The sequence below is a fragment of the Diadema antillarum genome, unplaced genomic scaffold (assembly GCF_040938485.1).
Source record: "Diadema antillarum isolate AM-2024a unplaced genomic scaffold, OU_Dant_1.0 scf00000014, whole genome shotgun sequence".
Classification (NCBI taxonomy): domain Eukaryota; kingdom Metazoa; phylum Echinodermata; class Echinoidea; order Diadematoida; family Diadematidae; genus Diadema; species Diadema antillarum.
Window position 1 is genome coordinate 8,251,906 of NW_027270903.1, and position 9,382 is coordinate 8,261,287.

General features: G+C 35.8%; 1 long non-coding RNA gene across 1 annotated transcript; it reads right to left on the reverse strand.

The window, feature by feature from the left end:
* Positions 1 to 4,781: 4,781 nt before the first annotated feature.
* LOC139723232 (uncharacterized) lies at positions 4,782 to 7,077 on the reverse strand. The gene is made up of 3 exons (XR_011710335.1): positions 6,986 to 7,077; positions 6,289 to 6,534; positions 4,782 to 4,904 (listed from the first exon to the last, which is right to left on the reverse strand). It is a non-coding gene; the product is annotated as an uncharacterized lncRNA (long non-coding RNA).
* Positions 7,078 to 9,382: the final 2,305 nt, after the last annotated feature.

Below are 9,382 nucleotides of genomic sequence, written 5' to 3' on the forward strand. Positions count from 1 at the left end.
TAGTAACTCTTTTCAAACTGAGGTTGTCGATGGGTCAAACGAGAAGTTCCAATATGCAGCCTTTACACAAATTTTCCAATTATGATCATAAATGTGACCTTCCATCACACAAAAAAAAATAAAAAATCGCCGCACCCTGATTTGGCGCCTGGACTCAAAATAAGTGAAATGGGTGAACTTATAGTCGAGCTCCTTGAATATTTTCAGAAAGAGAAATTCTTCTCTGTAATTATTTTAAGGTTTGAGTTCGTAAAACGAATGTGAAATTGTTTTCAGCAGTTTGTACGTTACTATTCTTTTTTTTAAAGAATGGTGTAGACAGTTATGTCTTATAGACATGTCGAGACTCTTTTCCATTTCACGAAAACTCTTTACTCATGAACTCTTCACTTGCAACTCTGATAACTTTTGAAAGGATAGAGCTACTGTATTTAAAGTTGTAGTATATGCATCCATGAATACAATGTGCTTAACCAGTGTGGGCAATTTCAGCTTAATCTGATAATTCCTTTATCATACTTATCACAGAGTTTAAGATCCTGTTTTGTTATTTTTGGTCTCATTAATTGCACCTCGTGCAACATGGTGAGATTAAGCACTAATAGACCTTAAACTCCAAAGATTTTTTTTCTCAGTAAAGACTTTTCCAAAGTGTGTATATTTTCTCTTCATTATCTGAAACATCTAGGTCGGAAAAGAGCAGTTTTACTCTCAAAAAAAAAAAAAAAATCAAGTGAAAATATTCACTCTTTAAGGAGTGAATACAAAAAAAGAGTGAATTTAGAGTAAAATTGGAGTGAATTTTGAGTGAAAATGTTAATTTTCACTCATTTTGGAGTGACCTCAGGGATCAGTAGAAGATTTCGGAGTGATACTTAAGGTCACTCTAAAACGAGAGAAAATGAACATTTTCACCCAAAATTCACTCTAATTTCACTCTAATTTCACTCTTGTTTGTATTCACTCCTTAAAGAGTGAATATTTTTACTCGATTTTTTTTTTGTTTTTTTGTTTTCAGAGTATACATTATGCCTCAATTTGAAGCTCAGAGTCTGCTCTTTCAGAATCTGCCAATGTCTGGCCACTTTTAGTTTCTTTTTTGGATGCATGCATGGATCATTATGTACCCCATGATTAGTTTGACTGTTTGGAATTGTTGTTCTTTTTCTTCACCCTGCATCGAGAATGCTGACCTGCCCTTCGCTCTCTCTACTCCCCCCTCTCTCCCTCTCTTTCCCTACTGTATACTCTCCTCTGTGTGTGCACAATGTATGTGGATGTATGCATGTGTGTGTACGTGCGTGTGTGTGCGTATGTGTGTGTATGTGTGTGTGCTTGTGTGTATGTGTATGTGTATGCGTATGTGTATGTGTGTGTATGTGTATGTGAGTGTGTGTGTGTGTGTATGTGTATGTGTGCGTGTATGTGTGTGTGTATGTGTATGTGTATGTGTATGTGTATGTGTATGTGTATGTGTATGTGTAAGTGTATGTGTGGAACCGTGTGCTTCATGTTACCATCCGATTCGATTGAATGAAAACTGTATACTTTCAATGATTAGCTTGTACGGTACATGTATCGTTGTATTGTGTTATAAAGCCATGTATAATTAATGTATTGCAGTAATGTAACGTACGTGAGGGGACTGCACTATACAAGTTCGCTTTTTAGCAGCCCCTCAATTTTCATTTCCATGAAGTTCTTTTAAAACCAATATGTATTATTATGTTCCAGGATATGAAATCATTTGAAGTGTATTACCTGTGTATATTGATTGGAAATGAAAATTAAAAAAAAAATGCATGTGAACATGCATGTGTGAAATGAAATGAAATAATGAGATAATAAAAGATGTAACAGGAAAATCACACAAAATGTATAATATGTCTCCTGTATTGCAAAGCACCGTCCAACATGATAAGAATACTTCTAACCAATGATCAAAATATTACAATAAAGTCTCCTATAAATGCTCATATTCATTACTTGCAATATACTAGCCTAGACTACTATGCCAGCAAACTGTGGGTATATAAGGTATTAGGACCAGAAGACACTAGTTCAGCATTGCTAACAACAGAGGACCTTGGTCCTTCATCATTGTGTTAATTGGCGGGAAAGGCTCACCCTGATAACGGCTCTCTTTAGGGAGAAGAAAAAAAAACGTTAAAGGAAACAAAGTAAAGCAAAGTAAAATCAAACAAAACGTTGACAGGGTAGCAACGTAATCCGTGAACTAAATATCAATATGAAGAGATTGTTCGCAAAAACCGATAAGTCCATTTTTTAAAATGAAAATCAATGTATAACTGTGATTTAAGTAATTGCATGTGGGACCGATCTGAATATGAGGAGTTTGTTTGCAAAAACCGATAAGTCCATTTTTGAAGATTTTTAAGTACGGTTTCTGTCATAAAGTGCAAAATAATACCTTTTAAATGATATATTGGTTACTACATAAAGGCACATTTTTGAAGTTATGGTCAAAAGAAGCAACAATTTTCTTATTATTCTCTTTATTTTGCTTGACCTTTAATCGCAAATATCTCCATTTGACAAATAGTATGGACTTATCGGTTTTTGCAAACAAACTCTTCATATATTTTGTAACAAAACGAAATTATATCTCGAGTAATTTCTGTTTATAATCAGTGTTTTGTTGTAAAAACTGATACATTCCATTCCCGTTTAGCAAAATGTTTAGTTGGAAAAGCCGATTAGTCCACCTTAACCAATCAACACGTCGCATCATTGTGTCCAATTATTTCAAGCGACCTTAATGATTGCACATCATTATATAACTGAAATTTAACTATCTGCAACATACTCTAAACTGCTGAGGCCATACAGATATAGGTCTAATTGTAAATCGTGGTATTTCTGCGTCTGCGTCTTTTCACTGTCTACTAATAGTTTATGGCGGTGGAACTAGCAGGGGAAGGTGTGGGATGGAGTTCTTCCTCCTTCACGTGGAAGTTTAGAATTGAAATTCAACGATCTGGTGCACTCTTTTGGTGGAATTTTGAGAAAGTTTTCAATCAAAAGAGTAAGAAAAATAAATATTGAGTGATATGGTATCCGAACGGTTGAGTATTAAAATCATACGGTGCTGATAAAAGCGCAAGCGCTGAAGCCCTCTTCAATGACAAAGGCGCTCTCATATAATGCAGGTGTGCTAGTTCCAAGATTACAAGACTAGTAACCCATTGTGGACGGGCTGATTTTGTTACAACGCGGATTTAGACACCTGCCCGAGTATACTCGGGACTCGTCTTCAACGGGTTAATAATACAAATTATGATAACAACAGCAGTAAAAAGTTGCGCATTTACCCCATTTCCCAAGTTATAAGTATATGTCTCTTGATAAACATTTTGTGACACCGTCCCATCAGAGGCAGAAAAAAAAATCGTTTTTATTTTCAGAAATATGGATATTATATACGACGTGACAATGATGAAGGTTACAATAATAATAATAATAAAATAATGATGATAATAATAATAATAATGAGAAGAAGAAGAAGGAGGAGGAGAAGAAGAAGAAGAAGAAGAAGAAGAAGAAGAGTGGTAATAAACGAAAAAAGAATGCCAGTTACCAATGATGAAAAAAAATTCCCCCGTAACGGGGCGGAGGGGGGGGGGGGATGATTATACATGTCATCCCCAACATTATGAGCTGGGGGATGCACACACATCCCCCCCCCTTCCCGCTGCCTACGCCCCTGACAACACCAAAGTGTGTACCAAGCTTCGTAAACATTTCGCTTGAAAAATAAGGAACATTTCCGATCCCTGATAGTTATTTTCCCGATCTATCGCCGTAATATGCTGTCACCATGGCAACGCAGTTTCTGACACATTAAGAAATGTGATTTGCACAACTTTACCCAAGACCAACAACAACACAAACTTGTATCTACGAACTTTTCAAGGGCACATACATCGTGTCTGGTGCCATTTAAACTAATGGAAATATACAAATTAGCTCACTGTGCTAATTATGATATATTATTTAAGACACTCTTACCATTTGAAAATATATAAAAATAGATGCTATTGAATGGACACCTTGTCATAGAAACCTAATGAAAAAAATAATTTCTTCTTATTTTCAAGATTCCTGCATTGATATGCCAAGATATAGACCTACATATTGCGCTAAGTATATGTGCTATATTTAAGCGTTTTACTGTAATTGCCCTATAGGTTGCCAAGGTGACAACAAACCCCAACAAATTTAATGCCCATCTACAATGTAAGACATGAAGCAACCAAAAAAAAAAACAAAAACAAAAAACAACAACAACAACAACAAACATTGTCATTTACGACTTTTCCAGATCAAATACATGGTATATGGTGTCATCTAATGCAATGTGTACTATTGTACATATGCAAATTAGCTTATTATGCTAATTATGCTATTCTAGACATGCACTTGCAACATTTGGAATCGGAAACAGGTGTTATAGATAGATTTCTCAGGTTAGAAAAAAATCTTGTATAAAGTCGTGTTATCTCTGTTTTCAGTCCTCCTGTATTAAAATTAGCAATTATAATGCACATAATGCTGATGACAATGATTATGCTAATTAGGATAAGAAAAAAAGATGCCAAAAAGTTGCGAAGATGGCAACCAAACTAGAATACCCCTCTAGAACACGAATTACTAACCTTTAACAACTCTTCTAGGTCACATTTTCTATACGTCGTCTAATATACTCTATGCTCGCAAGAAAGTGTCGTTTGCATTTTGGAACACTTCCAACTACTATAGTACTTAAGCCGCATGTATACTCACCCGCATATCCGGGACACGTATTCCCACATTTGTCACCGCATGAGTTAGAGTGGTCGCTATGCTCTAGAGTTCATTCGTCTCACAGCACGTACTGCCTTTGGCTATACAAAGTTAGTAATTGACAGAAAATTTCACACCCTCAGGAGTTCTTACAACCCGGATAAGATCGATAAAGAATCAAACACGATGCTCTATAGCCTTCACAGATTGCTTACTTTAACCAGTGTTAAAATTCTACCCTTCCCGACTTGCGTCACAGTTGGTAAAAGTTGACATCCGATCTCAAACTCCATTACTTTAACGTTTTGTCATCTGTGTTGAATGTCTTTGTCATTAAGCATGTTTCTACTTGTTAAAACTTTTATTGTCTTCTAAATAGTTTCTATATAAAATCCATAATATAGATATTACGCACATATTATTTCCTTCTAGTCTAGGATTGTGAGTGTGTGTCTGTGTGTGTCGGTGTAGACATCAATTTTGACGTATAGAGACGATGCGTTTGCACAGGGACAAGAATTTTAATTATAACCCTTACAACTACAGGGCAGAAATCTTATGTCTTTTTTCAAGAGTAATTTCAATTTTATATTCGATTTGGTGTGTCTTTAAAGGCACAGTCAGTTTCCGATAGTTATTTGCATTAAGGACAAACCTGTCACAGGCTCTTTTGTATCTTAATTTGATTTGACTATTTTTAGCGGTCAGCCTAGTGAAGTTTAGAGGGTCCGTTATAAAAGCCTCCAGTTCTGCCATTTGTCTCTCTTGGAAATATTTACCACCGTGCCTCCAAAGAATCAAATTTATGATGATATTCGGTTGAAGTTTGAAAAAGTGGACTGTAGTTCTGCATTGTGATACTTTGCAGGAACGGTCGCTGCTTTAATCCAACAAATATAGTGTTCGTAACGATGTAAAAACGGCTGGTTTTGGTGTCCTGACTTGATTGTCGGTGAAAGGTCACATCCGATCGAGCTGCTCATAAGGTAGCGCACTCTTTTTTAGTGTTATGTGTGGACAGATCGATGAGGAGTGGGCATGGACAATACGTTGATAGATCTATGCACCGTCATTTATATTGTCATATACTTTTAGAAGCATTTTAAATATTGATTAGCAACAACTAACAACAATTTTTATAGAATGAATTATTCCTTAAGAGACAAGTTGTCAGTGCTTTTTCAAGAATAAAGAGAGAAAGAGAAAAAGTTTCCTGTAAGTTTTAAAGCTGCAAATTGTTTATCTATACACTCTATCATGATATAAGAAACTTTACAACTTGGCAAACCACGGCCACTGGGACATTTCTATCAGCAATTAATTGCTTGGTGTTTGACTCGACAGAATTTCCTTTGTTATCTGTTTCTGAACAAAGACGAAAACGTCTGCTCATTTCAACATGGTTTTGGAGCTATTTCTTGGCAACGAGTTAAACTGTCATCTTTAAAATGGCCCAAAACGATTCGATGAACGTTTCTCACTTACTTTCTTGCAGAAAAGTTAATGATTGAGGGTATTTGAAGTTTTTGTGAACTTTCTATTCAAAGAGGGTGCAGTAATCATCGCTTCGACTCATTTCGCTAGTGGTGGTGAAGCCTTCCTTGATTTGGACGCCGTTCAAAAACCAGGTCAGAGCAGCCGAGCCGTGGATGTCATTTCCGGAGCATATTGCGGTGACTTCACGGCCAGCCCGGAGAGGCGAGGGTACCTCGAAGTTCACTGTCATTGCAACTGAAAGAATAATAACAGAAAATAAGAGGAATTATTCTGAGTCTTGAAGAAAATAATGAACACACACTCACAATGGAACACACACTTACGCTCATGCTCGCGCTCCGCACACACACAAACACAAAGACATAAAATGTATCAGTTGTTGCGGGCAATTGCATCAATTGACTTGTTACATACCATTTATAAGGGGAGTATAGTGGTCAAATGTGGGCTCCAGGGTAAACAAATTTAAAATGAGTTTATACACAACGTATGGATGGAAAATCGTCGCAATATTGAAAATTGTAGCAATAATATAAGGCTATAAGCTTGGTCTTTTATCACCTTATTATTCTCCTATATTGCCATGCCAACTTCCCACTTTCAGACATTGAAGAGCTCTTAACGGAAAAACGAGCGATGTAATAATGCAAATTAATAACTAGATTAAAACGATTTTACTCCTTACCACTAAAGTGAATATTCATGAGAAGAATCCAGACCTGAACCAACACTCGGCTGTCAATCATTTTGATGAGATTCCTGGATAACATGAGAAACCTGCTGGATAAAATAAAGAAGATAAAATTTAATAGGCCAGTTACCATGTTATTATAGGCATTCACAAAGAGGTAGGGTTAATACATAACGTGTCAGTAAAAGCATTCATTACTCACCACGCACAACTTTGTTGTATTCAACTTTAGTGACTTGGAAAAGAAGAATGGGTATCAAGAATAAGGGAAAAAAATGTAGTTAGACAGGAAAAAAACAAAAAACAAAGAAAGAAACTCATCATACTCCAACTTCTATACAGATACTCACAATATGTGGAAAGCATTAGAAGAAATTTCTTTTCAAATTTCCGGAGATGCCCTACTTGTCTACGTCCTTTGGTTGAAAGCTGGTTTCAATCCTATTTCGCTTCCAAACTTCCTTGTTTTTATTGAGTCACTGATAGGTAGGCGTATGTTAAATGAACAAGTCACATGAAGAAATCATCAATATTCCTCCGCGAAACGTCAGAAGATATTTGGTCTGACGCTTTTCAATATAACTTCGACACGGCGCTTGAATCCTACGCTTTACTAGAGTTTGGTCTTTAATGCCTTCTTCACCTTACAATTCTGTACTGGAACGTTTCAGATATACATTTCTCACCTGTGCTTGATCATACTGTTGCTTATAGTGACTGCACTTTGCAGAAACAATTGCATTCCTGTAAGATATTAGAACAATCTATATTCTCCATCCCTTTTTTCAATATTTTGCTGATGAGAGCTTTATACATTCAATTTATATTCTGCTAAGTTTGTATTGTCTCTACGGTTACTTCGGAGAGCAGGCAGTTTCAAGTAATTTGGCAATGGGGGGCATAATAACTGTACTATGTTTCCTGTCTGACATTATTCAGTCATATCAACAAAACTGATGTCATCAAAGTGATTTCAGTGTGTTCAGTGAAGATTTTCTCTACAGATACTAATTAAGCATGTTTTCTGCTATGAATTTGTATCACTTAAAAATGAAACTGACAAAGCAATTTTCAGATTTTTTTTTTCATGTGGATGGTACGAATTAATCTGTATTCTTACTCATCATATAAGTTCGCTACAGATAAATTTAACATGACTTCTAATCGATGCAATTACTGAAAACGGTATTTGAAGCAGCATGTTCATTAAGCGAAATAGAATATTAAAAACACCCAAAAATCATTGGACAATATCAGAACGAATAAAAGAGAAATGCTGTTGAAATGCCATAACTATGAATAGATGGACATCAATGTACGAATCAATCAAAAATGGGAAACAAGGCACTACCTAAACTGCTAAAAAAAAAGAAAAGAAAAAAAAGATTGTTGTGAGATTTAACAAATCAGTGTCAATACAGGACCACACCGACAGGCGTAAAAAGTAAACACGTTGTGACGGTGTTGGAAAGTGTTCACCAGGCACTTCGTGGTAATAATTTGACACTGTAGCTGGTGATATTTTTGACGCTGCGCTGGTGTTAATTCAACAATAACACTACCATAATATAATGGTGTTGATTTGCCATTCTAGTGTTAAATTCAATGGTATTACACACGCCCATAGAGAGTGTGAATACGAGACCACGGATACACCCTCTACTGTTACTGTGGTGTAAATGTGTTCACAATTTGTATTAAAAAATCAAGTACTTTATCAGGAAGTTCTTGTTTGTCTTGGTGAAGTTCAAAATCAACAAGAAGAACAGGAACTAATTACACATTGATATATTTATAATATATATATATATATATATATATATATATATATATATATATAAACTGGCATCAAAAGACTTAACCACAACATGGCGGGCGGTGCAAGAACAGTAAATCTATTGACATCAAATCTTGCACATTAATAGACGTGGCTGGTGTTGGGTAGCACCCCTTTAATCATCGAGCTTTCGGGCGAAAAGCCCTTCTTCAGGATCTATACAGTCAATGACAACAACGTATAAATAAAATCAACCTAGGTATAAAATCATACTAAACTCAACTAGCCTCATATACTATACATTTCAAAATATACTCAACATAAAACATACCTCAATTCAGCGCATTTTATAACAAAACACAAATCAGCATACTATTTATTACCCACGCCGATGAAAATCGGCAGGGGGTTATGTAAAGGGTTCCGTATGTTTGTTTGTTTGTTTGTTTGTTTGTTTGTTTGTTTGTTTTTTGTTTGTTTGTTTGTTTGTTTGTTTGTGTACAAGATAACAAGAGAACGGGTAAACGGATTTGCACGAAATGTTATGGGGATGTTTGGATAATGGCAGGAAAGAATCGATTAGATTTTGGTGATAATCGGTTGACCCTTGCAAA